Below are 21128 nucleotides of genomic sequence, written 5' to 3'. Positions count from 1 at the left end.
ATGCAGGTCTTAGTGCTAATACTAGGTTAATCTTGTGATATTATCAAGGACAGGTGAAGCGACAGGTACAATCTAAAGATGTAACACTAGAACTGAAAAATATATATTTTTCAAATAAAATGTTATGTGTCTGTAAATACAGAGGAAAAACTTGAAAACATTAAAAAATATCTCTAGTAGTGTAGGAGGCTAAAAGGAAAAGGAGTCCAGAATAATTACTCAGGTCTTGAAAGATAATCTTATCACCTGGGTTTTTAAGGATGAACGTTTATGATGGATGGTTTTGAGTGCTCTGGTACAAAGCTGGATTATATCAATGGACAAGCTCTCATTACTTGTAGGGGCATCTGCAGTAAAAGGAAAATTACAAAGTGGAGGTATCCTTTTTAAAGGACAATTAAGAACTTTCGTTAAAACACTTTCCAGTTTCCTGTTGCTATTAAGCAACATGTTGCATTTGTGGCTATGCCTTAAGTATAGTGATGTTTCAAGTATTTTTATGCATTGCAATGAAGAGAAATCATTCCTTTCATCATAATTAAATAGAACTTAAAAGCCCTATGAAATGCAGGGGAGCTTAGGTTTCTTTTAAATACAAGGAAACTGACTCGTGACACTGTATCCCAAACCAAAGTCAGACAGGAATTCAACTGTATTACTGGGAATAGGAGATTGATCACTTAACTCCCAGTTCTGCACTGTAAACAAAGTTATCACTTGCTTCAAAAAAAGAATGAGTGCTTTGACACACAGGATGCTGATGATGTTAGAAGAGCTGATGATCTAAAAGAAGCTGGCAGTGATTTGTTTAAATGGTCCTCTGAAGCAATGAAGTTGTAATGCCTCAGAGACTGAGGAAGCTAGATGTCACCATCCTTCCTTCTCAGGAGGTAAACATTTCCCATCTTTTGGTTGTTCATAACCCCAGCTCCTGTAGAACTGAGTGACAAGCAGTACCAAACTGCTCCTGACTCAGCAGACATGATACGTACTTTCTTCACTCCCTGCAGTTCCTTGTCAGCAAGCTTCAGTCATTTTTTACATTGCAAGTTCTGTCTCTCACACCTCCTAAATAAAACAGTGCCATGTTTGACACATGCACAAGGGCTGGAAATGGAGCCCCTGATTTTTTATTTTTTTATTTTTTTAATGTTAATGATATGAGGACCCTTGTTTTTCTAGCAAAACAAGACTGGAATCTTTCTCCTGACTCACCTGTTTTGTACAGCACATATCCCATCTTAAGTACTTCCTCTACATTCCCTTTTTAAACACCATCTGTTCTAAATGAAAACTGATTTGGGATGTTTTTATAATCAGATTCATTAATGGTGGGTGTAGATCCTATTGTATGTTTTTCTTTCACTTCTAGAAGGAAATTTCTTCAGGGTCCACCTGGAGAGCAGCTGAATAGGAAGCCTACAGATCCATTGTAGTTTCCAAATACGTTACTTCCTGCCCAGATTTCCACACAGAAGTCCTTCAGACCTGCAGGACTGTTCAAATGCACAGTTCTTGTTTGCCTGTCTCCCAGCTTTTCTGCTTCAAAAAACAAACAAAGCTAAACTAAAATCCACCCACATGAATGATATAATAAGTATTGCAGGATGTAGGTAAGAGAGGAAGTTCTGCAATCTGGGACCTTCTTTTCACAGCACCTTTGAGCAGGGCTGTAGGACCTTGAGTGAGATCAGCTCTCTGTGACATTATTGACCTACAGGCACAGTGAGAGCCATGTTTGAAATTCTGTACTTTTGAGATCACACAGAGGTGGACTGGGCAAACCAGACAAGTCACGTGTAAACTTTCAGCTCTTCCCTGCATTGTTTTTCTATAGGTGTACAAAAAGACACAACCAAATGGCAGTTGAAGTGCAGGAAACAAAATACAATTTTAAGCTGATTTTGTATTTGCCGAGATTTGAAGGCCTGGTAAGACAGATGAGCTTTTGGTGTGACTCCGTATAGCCACAGGGCTGGAACTGGGAGGGAATGTTTTTTGCTTTACCACAAAATTTGTGTTTTTAAAAGGTATTTCTAACCCATAAAGCTGGTGAGGGAAGTTGCCCAGGATAACTAACCTGCCTTGGATGATCCCCTTGGACAAAGTCCTTGCTCTTGTGTCTTTGTTCTTATGAGAACTTGTTACCCCCTGAGCTGGCTAATCTTGGAAGGAATAGAAATGGGAAGGATGTTTCAGTTTCTCTCTTTGGAGCTTCTCTGTGTTAGACATTAAGTATTTGTGCAAGCCCAGTTCTGAGGACTGTAACTTGGGATGGTGGAAGCTAAAATTCCACTTCTTTCGTTACATTGTGAAAACAATGAGAAGTGAGACTTTCCAACACAAGAACCCAGGGAACTCCCTTCAGCATTAGCCGGCAGTGTTGTGGTTAGGTGTCAGAGGTGAGTAAGATCAAGGAATAAAATGTAACTGAGCCTGCCTTATTGGCTGATTCACTGTTACTCTCCAACAGGTTGAATAGAAAAATCACAGTCATCTCTATTGGATGCTAATTATGATGCTTTATAAAGATAGCTGAAGACTGATAGGACTAACCAAGACTAATAAGAGCTGGAGAAAAAGAGGTGTGCTGATAAGAATAACTAGCAGAAGACCATCCTGGTGATTTTGCACCACTTACAGAACCAGTTTCCTGTAAGGAATTTCCCAGAAAGCCTGTAACTTCCCACTACCTCTAATAGTCTGTTTACATTGACTTGTTTATGTTGAAGGTTACTCAGAATTAACAGTGGCATAAATGTCCTTAAAATCCTGATCTAAGATGAATTGGACCTAGCTCCTAATTTTAACAGAAATTTGCCACAAAACAGGAAGATATACATTATTCTACACCTGGTAGTGACCTAAGGGAGTTAGTCACAGCACTAGCCCAGCAGACTCACCCCAGGCAAACCTAGATAAAAAGAAATAGACCTTAAAGTTCCTAAGAAGCCATTTAAGTCTTGACACAGATACATTCAAGTTTGACTAGGTAGTCACTTGTGTTGAAAGATGTTTGGTGGTCAGAGCATTCCAAGACATGCAAATATGTCTGGGATATCTGGATCCAAGATAAGTTGAAACACTTCATTGCTTTCTACCTTTGAGTAGACCTGCTTGCTCTTCAGTCCTTTTTGCTTGACTGTACTTAGCACAAGGAAATGCAGGCACTATAGGATAATCTTGAGAGACAGAACATGATAGTGTGGAGAACAACTTAGTGCGTTGAAAAGTAATCACAAGAAGACTACATTCAGCTCAATTTCACTTATGCCAAAAGAAAATAAAGTGATTGTAAGTCATTGCCAGTGTGAACAGAGAAAAGAGAGGTTTTTGAGGGGCATTGTTTTGGCTGCTAACCCCCTGCTAACTTAATTAAACTGTACTGCATGAAGCCATAGTATCAATAAATATGTTTATTTACCTCATAAGAGTAGTATTTTATGTAGGTTTGGATGACTTTATGTTGTTAACAATACAAGAAATGAAGAGATTGTTAAGCTGTGTTTTGACCTACCATTACTTCCAAATCTCTGAAAATTAGTCTTTGAATTTAGGAAATGTATAACAAGTCATAACACAAAATGAGTCAGCCTCCTGCTGGCTTTTGAAGCCTGTCTGGCTTTTGAAATAACATTCTGTGTTCTATGTTTCAGCTCAGCTAGTCATTAACTTTACATATTCAGCATTGCTGTTGTTATCTGTTACTATAAACCTGTCAAGAAGAAAGTTTAAAATATATATGTATATATTCTTTATTTACCCAATATATCATGCATGTTTGAAATTAAAAACAAAAAACACCAAGCATGTGTTTCTATAACAGCTTATGTTACAGGGCATGGATCCACCTGTTGTGGTTCCCCGGTGATTAACATTTCTGATTTTTTTTTCTTTTTATGGTGAATGGTAATATATTGGTGAGCAGTGAATGCTTTTTTCCTTCATAAGCCATCACAATCCAGACAAGCTTTCAGGTGTAAGATGAATATTGTTTCTAACAGGTGTTACTGGAGCATTAAGTCTTGAACTCTGTAATCTTATTAACTAGCTAATTTTAGTAGGATAGACTGGATGCCTATTCCCAACTAGAGTTGTTCTCTGACTAAGGCATGAGTCCAGGATGTCTGCATTATGTGTCCCTTGTTGCCAAATTACCCAGCCTCTTTGTGTGTTGCTTTTTCCTTAAAATGGAAACAATGTGTGGAGTATTGAAGCACATTTAATAATTAGAAAAGGCTTTGAGATATTCTCATAAAAGATTCTCTGCATCCCTTCAGAAAATTATAAACGTGAGACTTTATAGGATCTTCTCTGTGAGTAGTTTAGTTCCAAAAATACCAAAGAACTCCAGACTCCTGTGTAACAAACAGAAAAAAATCCAGCCCTGAAACTACTTGAGTACATTATCAGTTCTTGCCAAGCTTATTATTATTAAAAGTTTTTTTTTCCTGTGTCTACAGAGATACAGCTGGAGATATAGAGATAACTGCCAGACAGTGGGAAAAGCAGAAAATTGGCCCAGAGAGCCCCAGTGATGTGGTTGGGCTGTTTCCCACACCTCAGAGTGCATCTTCACAATGGCGCTGCCTGCAGTTTTACAGCAAGCTGCCCACACGTGTCCATGTTGGTTCCTCCTGGGCCTTCAGTCCTGCTGCTTGCACTAGGGCTTGCAGAAGTGGGAAAGAGCACTGGTTCCTTCTGCACCCACCCTCAGTCCATCAGGTTACATTTAACTTAAAATCCTAACTGATTTGGGGGAGGATTTGCATTGAAGTTGCTGCATGAATTGCTTTGATGCGCTGTTTAGCCTGTGTTAGCTGAGAAAGTCATCTCCACTTAAATACCACACCACTGAAAACCACCTCATTATTGAAAGCAATATTCAGATGTGTCAGTTCTAAACTGCTATAAGTGTTTTACAGTACCATTAAGCTTTAACAGAAGTTTTGAAGTCTTGAAGAGATAGAAGCAGGATACCAGTAAGTGTATGTAATATCAAGATTAATGAAGGCTGCAAAGTGATGATGTTTGATCTCTGACTTGGAGAAAAAGAAGCAGAGCAAAAAGCTGAATGAGCAGCAGGAAAGAAAGCTCCAAAATCCAACATATTTGTCAAATTATATTAATCATATCTTTCACAGAATATCCAAAGTATTGCTACATTTTTATTTCCCACTGGGCCAAATCCCACTGCTATTTTCATAGTAAAGAAAGAAAACCTCTGCTTCTTTGGGAATATTACAATTCCTGCATTCTCATGGGGGAATAGGGAAAAGAATGCAAAAAGACAGATAGTGGTTATGCAAACGGATGTAAATTTGGTGGTAATTCACTTTCCCATGTTCTTTTACTTTTTTTTGGCCATTTGGTATCCAGTGGATATGATTCATACATTTACAGCTTTGGAAAAAAATGGGAATAAGACTATTAACTGTTAGAGAATCATTTTTTATTGTTTCTGAATGGATCTGTTGCCAAACCTGCTTATTTAAAGCAACCATAGACTTTCAGTAAGAAGAAAAAAAAATAAAATAATGATTTGAGGATTTTATCTCATTTAATAACATTACGCATGATGAATTATTCAGCCCATTTGCAAGAACTTTAAAGGAATTTTGACCTCCCAAAAGTAAATTTAAATTTGCTCCTGGCGTGAATAAGAAAACAATTAAATTAATACCAAGAAAATCACATTCTGTAATTTAGAGAGGGGTCTGGACTTTATTATCCCACACAGCAGATGGATGTGCTTCCTTAACCACCAAACTCTTGGCTTTTTTTGGCACACCTTCCTCATTTCCACTGACTTTATTCTGCTCAGAAATTTTAATTAAATATGTTCCACTTTTTTTCTTCAGTGGATACCTTACAAAAATCATTTTGTCCAAAGGAAGGACAAAAAAAAAAAAAAAAGCATGGTACCATTTTTAAAGCTTCTGGCAGGCTTGTCGTCATGTGACTAGAACTATTGAAGTGAATCTCTGTTTTAATAACTTCGTGAATACACCTTCCCTGGATTTTGCCTTTATTTGACTTGCATGGTATTCCTGATATCTCCGTAGGAGGTCCCATGCTGCTCACCAGTGTTTGGAAAAGCAGCTCGAGGGATAGAAGGAACACCCTGCTGCTGGATCCCAAATTTGCACCTTCCTGAGCAGACCTCAGAAGTAGCATAGCTATGTTGTTAGGTGCCTCTGGGCAAAATCTTTCTGTATGTTTGTTTTTTAGTGCAAAGCTCTTAGCATTTCCTTGCACTTAACAGGAACAACCAGAAGAACTAATGCAGTACTTGATCTTTTTGTTTAAGTGCTTATCTACAGGGGTGACATCTGTATTCAAGAGGGATACCGATAAGGAATTCTTCCAAGAATTTTGCATTAAATTTCAGAGTTATTTATGACTGCTTCATAGACTTGGAAGAGCAAGAGAATGTCCATGCTGAGAAAAGGCAGTCAGTGGCCTGCACAGAGTAGTCACAATGGGGATCTGCAAGAATCCTGCTCCTGACACTGTAGGGCAGGGTATAGTTTTTGGAGGGCATGACCTCTGGGTCCAGAGGAGAGCCACAAAGATGATCAGAGGGTTGGAGCACCTCTCCTGCAAAGGCAGGCTGAGGGATAAGAGCTTGTCCAGCCTGGAGAAGAGAAGGCTTCAAGGAAAACCTCATTTCAGCATTCCAGTATTAAGGAGTGTTACGAACAGGAGGGGGACTGTCTTTTTACACAGGTAGGTAATGATAGGACAAGGGGCAATAATTCTAAACTAAAAAGAGGGGAAACTTAAATTGGATGTCAGGAAAAAAAAAATTCACTGAGAGGACAGTGGGGCCCTGTCACGGCTGCCCAGAGAAGCTGTGGTGCTCCATCACTGGAGACACTCAAGGCCAGGTTGGATGGAGCCCTGGGCAGTTGAGCTGGTGGGTGGCAGCCCTGCCCACAGCAGGAATTGGGCTGGGTGGGATTTGAGGTCCCTCTGAACTCAAACCACTCTGTGGTTCTATCCCATCCCTGCGAACAGTGGAAGCCCCAGCCTGGGGAAGCAGTAAGACAAAGGTGCCCAGTGCCATTGCCTTCCCATTTATGAACTCTTCACTCCAGCAAAAGTAAAGGTGGAGTGTTGAAAGAGAACTTCGTCTTCCCTTCTTGGTGGAAAACTTAGAAACAAACATTGCAAATAGGCGAACATCCACACCCAAATTTCAGCCTCAGGTGGTTTGTAACCCCTATCCTATTGTTTTAATTAAATGGACATTTGTTAATGGACATAATTAATTAAATATATTTGGGCTGAACTGATGCATCAATTGATTTTAAACTCCACATTGAAATTCTCATTTCAAAGTTGCAAGAATGTATTTGCCCTTGGGTATGAAAGCTGTTGCATCCTGTTGTAGTGGGAGATAAAATGGGGAAAAGGAATTGTCTTAAATACTTCTGAAACCCTTTGATTAATAACCTGAGTTAGTTTTTAGGCTGACAAGCCAAATTCTAGCTTAAGATCTGTTGCAAGGGGTAGCTGACCCCAGAGGAGATTAATGGATGCCTGTGATCTGCTTGCTTCGTTCTTCAGAGCCTTTAAGTTGAGAAACTGAAATTTGGAGGAATTTTCCAGATGTGAGCAGAAGGAAAGCAGGCTCCTGCTTTCCCCGCAGTACTTTCACAGAGGCTTGCAAGGTTCTTAGAGACTTATTGATTTATTATTATTTCATCTTCTGTATTTCATTTATTACTCTTGCTTGTGTACTTACCAGACTCCTTTTTCTTGCTTCAATGGTGATGGATCTCTGTCTGTCTGTCTGTCTGTCTTCCAAGTTAAGAAGCAGTTCTACTGCTTTAGAACTTGCAAGTGAAAAATATTGTTTGACACATACAGACACCTTGTATCAACAAATAAATAACAAGGTTGCTAGTTATTCAGAGAGCATCTAATGAATGCTTCTGTTTAGACAGCATAAGTGAACAATTTTTCCTCAGTACCACCTTTACTTTAGTAATTGTATGTGGGAGGACTTATCTGTGATGATTTAGAAACTGATTGACTCATTTCTGCTTGATATTTCATAAATGCTGACACAGATATTCCTCAATTGCTTCAGAATCTCTTCTTAGCCTGATCACTTGCTCTGCTGGCTATGGGGAAGGTGAGATTGCTCCAAGTTTAATCCTGGGGAAAGCCTCCTCAACAACAACAAAAAACAAAGCAGCAAACTAATGCCAGGGGGGTGGGGAGAAAAATCTTACTGCATTTCCAGCTGTAGTCTCATTATAAAACCAAAAAACCCAGCAATTGTGTTTGCTGAAAATAGCAACTAGCTGAATAGTGTTAACAGATACTGCTGTTCTGTTGCCTCCACCTTTGTAAGAGCTCAGGGGGGTGATTTCTCTTGAAAGGTACCTGATAAAGAAGTTTGATTTCTGTTTGAAATGTTTATATATCCAAAAATTTGTTTTGTACTGAAAATCAATTCTTAGTATTATTAAAATGGTTGGGGTCTTTTTTCAGTAAAGTAAGCTGGCTCTTATTTGAAAAGTGAATGTGATGGCTGGGAAACCTTGACAGATGGAGCTTGGCAGTGGTCGGCAGAGGGCTTCTAGCAACTTAGCTGCTTCATAGTTGTATTGAGGAGCTGGATAAAGTCGTGCCAATAATAAGCGTTGTTTTGATGTAAGATGGACGGTTCATGTATTTTCCTGTCCGTTTCTTGCTCAGCTTTGTAAACTTGTTGCTTGCACATTTTGGTACAGCACCTGTATGTACGTAAGCTTCAGGACTTGAAAACAGCAAACAGAGCTGTGTGCTGAAGTGAAAGGTCTTGACACGGTCCCAAGGATAATTCTCTGCCTGCTTTTCCTCTGGTAACTTCCCAGATGCTCTCACCACGGATGAGGAACTGGTGTTGTGTGCTTGGGAGGGAGGCTCAACATACCATGAAGGTTCAGATGTGTTTTGGGGCCTGACAGTTGTTTCTCCCTGTCTTTGCTCAGGATGAGCTGAAGGGAAAAAATCAATGTTTAAACACTTGTTAGAGACACCCCTACAAACAAGGTATCTTTACTCTGAGGATCCAGTGATGGGTGCAGGGACACAGCATTGGAAACCTGATCCTCCCACATCCTTCTAAATCTTGTGGGATTCAAGCAGATTGGGTAGCAGGCCAGTATACCTTCTTAGTGAGTTGTCTAAGGTCAAGATGGAAATCACTGGCAAAATCAGGAGGAGAACTCAGTTACCCACAGCTCACATCACACAGGAACACTGCAAGATGCTGAGGCTCTCTTAGGGTCAAGCAATTCAGAAGGTGTAGCATCTCTCTGCACCTGATATAAATGCATGAGTTTTGATGCATTGTAGAGGATATTACGAACAGCGTATTGCATTAAAGACAGGCATTGTTTTCTGCAGTCTTGTGAAAAACAGTGTTATGAACCACACAAAAAGATCAAATGAATTAGCTTTCATTCAAGACTTTCCTAATCTAGAGATCTTACTTGTTATTCATGTATATTTTACACATATTTGCAGTGTCTGATATTGAAGATGACATACAGGAAGAGGGCTGATAGGTTTTTTTTCTAACATGCGCGTTTATAAAGGTGACTACAATTCCTATTTCATAGGCTTTCCTGACACAGTCATCATTTGGACTGTGACTTTGCCTTGTCTGTGTCAATGTACAGTGCTTTTTGATAAATATGGCTTCCACATACTTCTTCAATTTCTTCTCTCGGAGAAGTGAGGTTGATACTACAGTCAGGAAGAAATGACAGTATAACACGTGGCCATCTTAGTAGGAGTTTTAGTATTGCATTTGGGGATTTAACTTTAGTTGGTTATTTTAATAGGAGCTTAATAGTTTAGATTTCTTATATTACGCATCAAAAAAATCCTTTCCCAAAACCTAAATCATAATAATAATTAAAAAATAAAATAAAATAAAAAATAAAAAATCTTTGTTTAAATGCTGGATATAAATTAGACTGGGACTTTATATTCCTGTGACCAATCATACACTGGAGGAAATAATTCACTGGAATTAGGTTACTCTGTTACGCCAGTTTGTATTCTTTCTACTTAAAAAAAAGTCATCTGCAGATAAGCTGGTGGTGAAAAGAGAATGCCATCAGTACAGGGAAATTGCCTGAGCTCTGTTAATCCGCTTTGGCTAAGGGGGAATGTCCAGCAGGCGGTTTGTTATGTGGATGTTTACAGTCTCAACAAGTGCTTTCTATGAAAGGTTGCTATTGCAAATCCAATGGATGTGGCTTCCACCTTAAAACGGTGGTCTGCGTGTTCTTTGAAGTGCGTTTCCACACTGGATTTCAAAATGAGACTGAAGGTCTTCTGCTCTGCACAGGCTTTTTCTGCTGTTTAATCACTGCTAATCACACTGAAACATAGCCTGTGTCACGAGCGTTCATTTCACTTTGTGAAATGCTGGACTTGTGAGCACAGACTTTGATGATGTGTAGTGTCTGTGCACTAATTGCAAGGGAATTCCAAGAGTAATTTTAATTTGTTCCTTGGCTATGATCACACACAGCTGTCATAGTTCTGCACCTGTATAATCTGCTTTCAAGAGCCAAATTCTACAAGTATTGGCTTTTTGCAACCCTGGATGTGGGGGTTTAATTGCTAGCCATTAGGATTATTTAACCCTTACTAGCTATTAAATTTACTCAACCTTGTCATTGTGGAAATGTGCAACGTTTTCAGAAAGACACAGAAATTTTAAGTTGTGAGCACTGGGGAGGACAGACCAAGAAGCAGCTCATCCAGATGAAAAGTATCTGAACTGTGTCATCTCACTTGTTGACATTTCATCGAAGTGCATGAGGGCATTAAGTGATATGATTGAGTCACATTGACATGATATGTAGAGTGCATTATGTTTTGAGACTGTTTTGCTGGCTAGCAGTGGGAATCCTGGAACAGAGATGGCTTGCTGGTACTGGTCTGCACCTACCAGCATACTGACTGGTGATATGTCCCTCCTGCACAGAGATTTTGGGCAGGAAAATACAAAATATATCATTCAAAAGGGCTGAACTGAATGGCTTGCTTCCTTCTTTGAATAAGGGACATATCTTTTGTCCCAGGGCTGTGGATAACCAGATTGGGACAGACAGTCAGTGCCTCCTAGGAATCTGTATCAATACAAAAAAGAAGTGGCAGGGCAAGCCATGCCCCAGATATACCATTCCTGCACCCAGAAGGTTGGCACAGCATCATTCACTGATAGGTTAAGTCAGTCCTCCGGCCTGCAAACTTGTCTGTGTCACAAGTTGCCCTGTGTTTGTTTATCCTGATGTTTCTGCAAGGTGCAGTTCAAGCAGTGATAAAATAAAATAGAGGATTGGACTCATGAGCCTTAAAAGGGCAGCTCAACCAGCAATTATAGCTGCCACTCAAAGCAGTTTCCCAGTATGACAGGATCTGAGGAAACATGAAAAGGATAGAATGATGGGGCAGGATGAGTTGAGAGAAGGGAATCTAGGCAAGGAGGTGTGAAGGTATTAATATTTACTCACATATGGCTTGCATGTAAAATTACAAGTGAGGTGGAAATTACAGATCTGCAATTCCACTGGGATTTTAGTGGATCGGACTCCTGTGGTTTATGACATTACCTGAATCTTTTGATAGAACTTCGGCCTTGTAATTCACAGCTGGTTGTAATTCATTCATAATATAAACCTGTCAAGAGCTTTCAGTGATACCATAAACTATAACAGAACTGTTCAAAATTTGAAATAAAGATCTTGACATTGTTTATAATTGGACAAGGAACTGACATCCACTTATTTTCATAATTTATGAGGAAAATGAAAAGCTGTACTTAGATGTTAGGTGCACATGTCCAGTATATTCATTTGACTGTGACTGTCATTTAGTATGAGATCATCCTGTGCTAGTTGAGAGACTTCCATTTTCTTTTTCCTGGCATAAATTTGTGCGTCTTATATCATAGACTGTTGCATCTCAGCTGTGCATCGTGGTGTTTTGAAGCATCACATATATATGTACTCCAGCATACTATGGCATTTATATAAAAAAAACATAAAAGATATCTGTCATGCTAGCCGTCATCCAGCAATAAGTAAAAGCAGTAAATAACTGCTCTGGGAATGGGTCAGTGGGTATTTTGTTTTCCCTGAGCTAAATCAATAACAGCTTATTTGCTGTATGTCTTGTCATCTTCCCCGGAGTCAGTGGTGTGCTTTATTGACCTTAATAACTACTATAATAAATCTAGTAGAAATGTAAAAAGCTCTGTTCTGTAATGAAAATCTGTAGCTTATCTGTCATGCTGTCCTATGTAAAGATCTGTGTTCACGCTGCCCTGTTCCCCAGGACTCTGACATTAGAGATGTTACAAGATTATTAACTACCGCAGAGCTTTATGTGAAATTTGTCTCACAGTTTTCTATGCAATGGTTTTTCCTCTAATCTCGGCTTTGATCTTTAATTGATTGAATTTTGTTTGCATTTGTCCAATATTTTTATGGCTCCATTAACTGAGTAGACTTATGATTGTGGAAAAATGTGTAAATGAAAGGAAACAAGGTTTGTGCTGCATGCCGTCAGTTTGCTGTGTAGGTAAAATTAATTGGTCACAGAAAGTTGTGATCTGAGACCAGTTTCTCCATTCTTGTTGTGTAAGTGTTAGTCTAGGATTCATCTCTGAAGTATACATTTTCCCTCACTAGCTAATGAAAGTACCTAAAACCATTTAAAGCCTAGTTTGCCTTCAGAAATATTTGGACTCTGAATCATTGGTGTTAAGTATGGCGGTACCAGTATTACGAGGCAAACACTTAAGGGCTCTGTCAGAATTTTTTTATTTATTGTCAGCATTTTCCCCATTTCACCCTGGTTTAGTAGAAACAGAGACCATCTGCTGACTTTTATATAAGTTCTGTACTCAAACACATAGTAAAAATCCAGTGTTTTTTGTCTGTCACTGCTTGGATCACCTATTCATGGCTTTAGACCTTGCTCTCTTTACCCTCAGTGTAGACTGTGATGTTTCTGACAAAGCACAGCTCTCTCAGGAAATACCAGATGCTTCCCAAGCTACATGCATGCTCATGAGCTACTGTCAGGAATACCATCAGGTACTGATTCCTCATGGCAGGATTCCAAGTTAAAAAATAGATTATATTTGTGAGTTGGATTGTACCTTTTTAGGGAAAATGCATTAAAAAAGAAAAATGCTTTATTTGGAAAGATCTTAATAACTAAACATTGCTAGATTCTGAGTTAAGAAACAGTTGGCTGATACGTATTTCTCCCTTGCATAATGTCAAGCTAAAGTCAGGGTAATTAGAGATAATGTGCCCTTTTTGGCTCCTGTTTTATCATGGTGAGCATAAAGGCCAACTGCAAAAGGTCCTGTGAGATTGCTGTGAGTTCTAATGCTGTTCTGTCAGCATTTCAAAATTTGTTACAGAGCAACGTATAGATGAGTCTAATGCTGAAGTCAAAGCAATTTGACAATAAACTTTTACAAAATGAAGACAACAGTCCCTTTGTTGGCCTGTTTCTCAAGATGAGAATGCTTTAGTCTCCATGCTGTTTCCTGCTGCCAATATTTGTTGGAATATCAATTATGCCTTTGTGAATTTTTTAGGAGTAGTGTAAGACTGGAAGAAGGAAACCTCATGAATGGATCTGATGTAGTTTGGATAAAAGATGCTGGGGGAGGACTACAGGGGAAGAAGTGGTCAGTGTGAGCGTCCTGATCATGCCATCCATTGTATAGTCTGGGTAACTTAAGGTCACTCTGAAAACATCTCCCATTCCTCCAAAACCAAAAAGAAACCCATTCTGACTAACAGTTTCAAAGCAGCAGAGAAGCTCTTAAACTACAAGGCTCTCAATTTGTACAGGCTATTAAACCTTATATTGAAGTCTTACACATGAATATGTTCCCTTGGAGTGCATAGCCTTGTGCTTTGCATTGAAACTGCGCAGTTACACTGCACAGGTTAAGAAGCAGTTTGTGAAGCTGGGACAGCTCTGGGCAGAAGGGTACCAGAGTATGTCCAGCATCCCAGAGCGTAGCTCAAAACTTTTCCCTGAAAGAGTTCTGCAAGCTCCAGCACAGAAAGCATGTTAAGCAAAGGACATGAAAGTGAACTGAAAAGGTTTTCCACATCTATGAGGCAGTGTGCACCAACGAGCAGTTGCAATGTGAGACTCGAGCAGCAGTTCCTGGGTTCCTTGGTTTTATCACTAATAGTAATTAGATGTTTTAGGCAAGTCCACTGGCACTCAATCCAGCTCAGTGAAGATTTGAGTGCAAGCCCATTTACATGCACCTGAGGGAACATGCCAAACAAGACATGGGATGTGATTTGTGTGTCTGTGAGCCACTGCTCTGTCTGCTTACTGGGGCATGTGCACAGGGCTCCCCAGCTTAGTCAGGTGGCTCCAAACATCCAGCAGTAATTTGGAAATCAACAGTGACAAAAAGGTAGAGGTGAACATGGGAGGGAGGAAAGAGGAAATCCTAGAAGAGCCCACACAGTTTCCTAGCTTGTGAGAATATTGAGGGAACATTTTACTGCATACATTATTAATTTGCTCTATAGAATCCTGCTCTTATGAAACTGAGATAAAGTATTACAATACTGAAACATTTTTGTTTTCAAACTTCAACTCGTGTCCTTTTAAAATTACTTAGACTGTTTAGAACATTGTTCTCTTATGTTATAGCCATGTGTAGAATTAAAAATATGTATTTTCTGCATAGGAAAAAATATATTTGAAGCTGTTTTTCTGTCTTGAGGTCTAGCCAAGTACTGGGAAAACATAAAAGGAATTCTTACTGAGGAATTCTGACAAGGAAAGTCCTTCATTGCCTTGTCATTCCTATTTGCCAGGTATTTAGTACAGCATGAAAGCAGGAGATGGCTCACAAATGCTGGCTCATTTCAATAGTGTCACGCAATGGAAATGTTAGGAAGGTTCTGGCTGCTAGAATTTCCCAGTAAACACCATGCACAGTGGTAGAAGGTGACTTTCAGTAGTAAGTTTGAATTATTTATCTCCGTTCCCTAGGGGCAGGTGCTTTCAGAACAGTAATCCTGCAACATGACTACTAGGAAAAGCTGGGTTTCTAATCAAGCTGAAAAGCACAAGCATGAGGACAGAATGAAGCAGGAGATGCAGCTATTTAATGTATCACTTCCTGGGAATTAAAAGATGATAACTTGTTCTGCTTTACAGAGCGCTAGCTTGGATTCTTTGCTACCTGTGCTTCGTGGGGTCATAGAATCATTGAATTCTTTGAATCAGAAGGGATCTTTAAAGGTCATCTAGTCCAACTCCCCTGCAGTGAGCAGAGACATCCGCAGCTCTATCAGGTGCTCAGAGCCTGGTGTAGCCTGGCCTTGAGTGTCTCCAGGGACAGGGCTTCCATCACATCTCTGGGCAACCTGTTTCAGTGCCTCACTACTTTTGTTGTTAAAGTCGGCTTGGTCTGGAAACTTCCTTATGTAAGGAAAACTTCCCTGGTTCCAAGATTATTGGCTCGGAATGGGTCCCAAACCACAAGCACTTCAGTCATCGAATGAGTCAGTATCCTCTGAGGATGTTATTAATAGCAGGAAAGACAAAACACACAGCTTTAATTTAGCACACATTTCAGGACACAACAACACCCGGCTTAGTCTTTTGATGTTGTTTTTCTTTTTATGTTTACTTTTTCCTGAGAAGGGGTTCACCTACTTTGCTGAAAACAAGAGGAAACCTTCTCCCATCACACGCAGCAAACACCTAGACAAAAGCAGATTCATTAAGTTAGCCTTCAAAGCAGTACTGCTTATCTGTTTTAAACTCATAAGGTTTAGTTATCTTAGCACTCAGTAAAGGCTGCTCTGAATTCAGCCATGCATTTTTATTTTTAGTCCAGACAAAAAAATCCTTTATGTTTGCTATCATTCAGAAAGGAAAATGAAGGTTGCTGTTGTGTTACTGACTTCAACTTCATAACTTAGCCTAGAATGGGCTTCAGCAACTGCCTCACTTTGCCAAATCAAAACCATTCTGCCAAGTTACTGTTCACAAGCTGAATGGCTGCAGTACTTACCTATACACTGAGCAAGGGCTTGATTGACTTCCTGAAGGTTTTGCTCTGGTAACTGGAAGAAGCAACACTGTTATCCTGCTCACCCTCAAGATGTCAGTGGGTTATTTTGCCAGGTCTTGCTTTAGATGATTTCTCTCCACCTCACCTGATTCAGCTAGGATTGTCATGTGAGTATGTTGGCCTTTGCCTCCTCTCTGAAGAAGTTCCCATCTGGTTTTGAAGTCTTCAAGCCTGAAATTTTCAAGATGGTGCTGCACTGGAACAGGTTGCCCAAGGACGTTGTGGATGCATGTCATGGTTTTGCCCCATCCCTGGAGGCATTCAAGGCCAGGCTGGCTGTGGCCCTGGGCAGCCTGGTCTGGTGGTTGGCGACCCCGCACATAGCAGGGAGGTTGAAACCAGATGATCATTGTGGTCCTTTCCAACCCAGGCCATCCTATGATATTATGTTTCCACGAAACACAGTTTGTGCTGACTGAAGAGGAAATAATCTATGTTGTAGAGATTTTAGGAGAAGCTTTTGAGTAAAAGTCTCTTGTAAAGACTTTGGAATTTTCTAGCAGAAAAATTTACTGTTATAATAACTGAAGCACAACACCCACATATGCCAAGGTGCTGTGTTCAAAATTCTGCCCGCAAACACATCAAAATTTTCCATTTGTGGTTAGAAATAGACAGAACAGGGCTGTTAGTCAGTATATTCCACTGTAACTAGAATTCCACCTATTTGTAGCAACTGGGCAGAATATCCATGAGAGCCTGGTAATCCACTTGACTGGATGTGCCAACACAGGTGCCACTGTTTTGAAAAAGAATTTGCAGAGTTCCAAATGCAAGTTATTTCCTGTTTCCCTTTGGAAGACCATTGGAATTAAGAGGCTCAATATTACTAAATATTTTAAAAGTACAAACCTTGCTACCTTGTTTGTTACTCTAATGTTAACAGTTGTATTTGTAGAATTGTTTTCTGCTTTATTTTTTCTATTTCTAGTTTGCTGCTGCGTCCTGTGCAAATCCTGTAATTCATGGAGTAAGAAAAGAATGAGCCCTGCTACAGTTTTATGGGTGTTAGGGGAATGGTTCACAGTAGAGCAATCCAGATAAGATTCAAGGGAAATAGGAGATATGTTGTTGTATATGCTTTAACAAGCCTGAAACTAAACATCACTACAATGTCTTTTCAGTCTATTGATTGTCAGATGTTGCAAGTAAACACAAACATCAAATACTACTTCAAACAGAATGCATGCCAAGGATGTAGGTAGTGCTGTACTTGCTTCCCAGCTTCCTCTAATGCCTCAAGCTGAAGTACGTAGCATCTCTGTACGCAAAACAAAGGTCTTCCTATTTCTAAGTAGGGACATAAACTACTTCAACTGCCTTTGATTCTATTCTGGGGCAGCAAGCTGATGTAAGCCGGGAATTTTGCTTTTGTTTGTACTAAAGGAATTGCAGGTTTATTTTATTGAATGCACCCAGTAAACAAGCAAACCTATAAAGTTCCACAGAAACATTTCACTTCCTAAAATTATCTGTGGATAATATGCTAGAGCAAACAAAAGCATTTGGGCAAAAAAAATAAGTTACCAAAAATAAGTGTATTACATTAATGTAATGGCAGAGGTTTTGAGAGGATATCAAGCAAAATTTAAGTTATAAATTAGCTAGAAAAAGATACAACCACCAAATTCTATTTTATTATTAAATTCAGTTCCTAATATACTTTTTAAGAACATCTTCTAGAATGTGTAGATCTGCAGCATTTTTAGCATGCTAGTAAGTATGAATTGCTGTGATTTTAGCTTTGTCAAGGTTTGTGATAAATCACGTCTGCTTTGAAATGAACATTGTTTTCTCTTGTGCTGTGGTAAGATTTCTTGATTTCAAATGCAGGAAGGAATCTGGGGTCAAGGGGGAGTATTCTACTTAACATGGCAGATGCACGGAAAGAAACTTTTAACAGAAGAATGTTGATGGACAGTTATAATTATCCCGCAGGCTGATCGTGTCTAAATATTTAAAAGGCATAAATGTTCCCTAAAGCATAAGGGAAAGTGAAGGCTGTTTCTCTGGGCTCTCTGAAGCTGCAATCAGGAATGGAAAATAAATGTGAAGAGCGGTGCAGAGCACCCTTGTCTACGTCTCTCTCAGTTGCAACATTTGTTTGCAAGATATGTTTCTGAACATGCTCAAGGAGTCGTTCATAATTAAAACTTTTTTCTGTTGAGGCTCTTCCAAGAAATCAAAACTAGAACCGAAGCCAAAATAAAATGCTTGAATCAGTTTCCCTGTCCCACTTGCTTCACTGACCCACAGTGGCACAATGGCCAAGCTGTACAAGCAAATAGTGCAGAGGAATAGGAGCGTATCCGCAGGGTGAAATATCATGCTGAGGACCCATTGTCTACACTAAGTGCATTCCAGGAGGCTGCATTTCAGACTGGCTCTAATCTGGCCCTGTGTTCTGAATACCTTTTTGTTGCTAGAAGAGTGTTTCTGGAGCATATCTTTTAGCTTAATTTCAGAGGGGACATAGTATGCGTGTTTTGGGAGTGGTCCCTACCGTGAACCAAAGCAGGAAAAGTGGGATGGACCTGGTGTGAACTTACAGCACTAAGGTAGGCTTACTCTTTACACTTACTATGGCAGAAAGAGTAATAAGAAGTGGGGATAAAGCATGGACATTATTTAAACCAACCCAGCACCGCGGGTGCAAAGGAAACCTCAGATTTATATTTGCTGATTGAACAGCTGCAGCTGTGTACATTATGATTGGCATTTGCTGCAGTTTGCTGCCTTTGTACCAAAGATTTTTTCCTTCCTTTGCACTGCCAGTAACAAGAAAAGTGTGGGTGTTTCTTGTTTGTCTCAGGAGAAATGTGGATGACCTACATTAAATTGCTAGAGGAAGTGTTTTGAAGCAACCTAGCTTGCTCAGCCCTGAAACAGCAAAAGGTGCCCTCATATTTCCTATCTCTGGGTCTCTGGGCTCTGCTCCGATGGAGGTAACCTTCAGAGAGGGGCAGCAGTATTTCATATGGGTCTAACTACTTGGTAAACAAACAGCTGCATAAGCTGTGACTGCGGCTTTTGAATCACAAGTTGCCTTTAAACACATGGCTTTAAACAAGTTTCCTAGGAGAAGGCAAGGGAAATATACTTGTAAACTGATTCATAAGGAGATAATTTATTATTATTATTTTACCATTTTCCTTATGTTTTCTTTGTGTCTTTATCTCCTAACTGATTCTTACCTTTCCAACAGTTTGTCTTTCATTCCTCTCTTTTCCTTTCAGTAGATGTCTTTATGGGATAAACCAATGCAAACGTACAATACCTATTGATATCTCCTGTAAAAACTGTATACCAAGCTGATGCACAGAATCAAAATGAATAGGTTGCAAGAAGGTCTGTAAGAGAAGAAGACCTGAACTGCGAGATGTTGGTGAGGAAGAAATACAGCAGTGACCTTAAATGAGATGAGTGGTCCATGAGGCTAGAACAGCAAAGAGGGACAGAAGCTGAATTTGGGGAATAGCCAGCCTCCATGAATAGTAATGCTGCCAGAAGTGCCCTGAAGAAAGGAGAACTGTAGAATTCAGGAATATAGGGAACTAGAAAGCTGTCCATCTTATAATGTCTGTTACCAGCTGTTAAATCAAGAAGTGGCTCTGTCACTGGGAAGAAAAAAAAAAGTTAGATTCTGTGAAATTGTGTTTTAAAATCTTACAACATGAAGCACTTCACTATATAAAAAAGAAAACTCGGGAGCTCTCAAGTAGAGATGGTCAAAAAACTGTGTAAAACAATCCAAGCATCACAGTTGTGGAGTGATGACACTAAACAGACAAGTCAACAGAAGAGAGAGAAAATCACTGGCAGGACAACATGCACTTAATGCCTTTTGTCAGGCCCCAAACTGACAGGGTTAAATTCATTGTTGTATGGAAGTCCAGGAAAACAAGGAATGAGCTTGTGATTTTGGCTATGTGTTCAGCTCAGAAGCACAGAAGGTATTGCATCCATGGTGTCTGTGACTGCTGCGGGACATTTCTAGAGTTGTTTTTCTTTTCTGATTCAGGACTTCCCCCAAATACTTGTGCTGAAATTACAGCCAGGGGAATTAGGGTGTAGAAAGGTCAAAGTGATGGAAGAAGCTGATGGAAGATCCTGAAAAAGGAGGGAGGCTGAAGCCAGGAAAATTTCTTCCAGCTTTTTTAGCTCATTCCTGTTGGAAGCTTGTTTACATAAAAAGGAAATGTTTAAATGACTCACTGTCACAGTAGCAATAAACGAAGCTGTTACAAAAATCTGCCAGCTTTTCACTTCATATTTATTTATTACTTCTAGAGATTAATAACTGAAGTTCTTATATGAGCATGAATAAATAATTTGATCCATTGCTTGTCACACTTAAGGGCTAGGTTTGTCCTGGCAAGATATAGCTTCACATAATAGGACCTAACACTTAAATTTTGTACAGTCATAGAATCGTAGAATTATTAGAACTGTGGAAGGGACCTTTAAAGGTCATCTAATCCAACTCCTCTGCAATGAACAGGGCCATCCACAGATAGATCAGGTCACTCAGTGCCTGGTCCAGCCTGACCTTGAGTGTCTTCAGGGATGTGGCATTCACCACATCTCAGGGCAGCCTGTTCCAGTGCTTCATCACCCTCACTGTAAAATACTTTTTCCTTATATCTAACATAAATCTCTGCTTTTTAAGTTTGAAATCATTTTTCCCAAGTTCTATCACCACAGACTCTGCTAATGACTCTGTCTCCTTCTTTTCTGTATCTCCACTTTAGATTCTGAAAGGCCGCTGTCAGGTCACCTCAGAGCCTTCTCTTCTCCAGGCTGGACAGCCTCAGCTCTTTCAATCTGTCCTCATAGTAGAGGTATTCCATCCCTTGGATCATTTTTGTGGCCCTCTTCTGGATGCGCTCCAACAGATCCATGTCTTTCCAGTACTGTGAACTCCACATCTGGACACAGTACTCCAGGTGTAGCCTCACCAACATAGAGCAGG

This window comes from Excalfactoria chinensis, chromosome 2 (genome assembly GCF_039878825.1).
Source record: "Excalfactoria chinensis isolate bCotChi1 chromosome 2, bCotChi1.hap2, whole genome shotgun sequence".
Lineage (NCBI taxonomy): Eukaryota > Metazoa > Chordata > Aves > Galliformes > Phasianidae > Excalfactoria > Excalfactoria chinensis.
Note: the sequence above shows the minus strand (reverse complement) of the source record.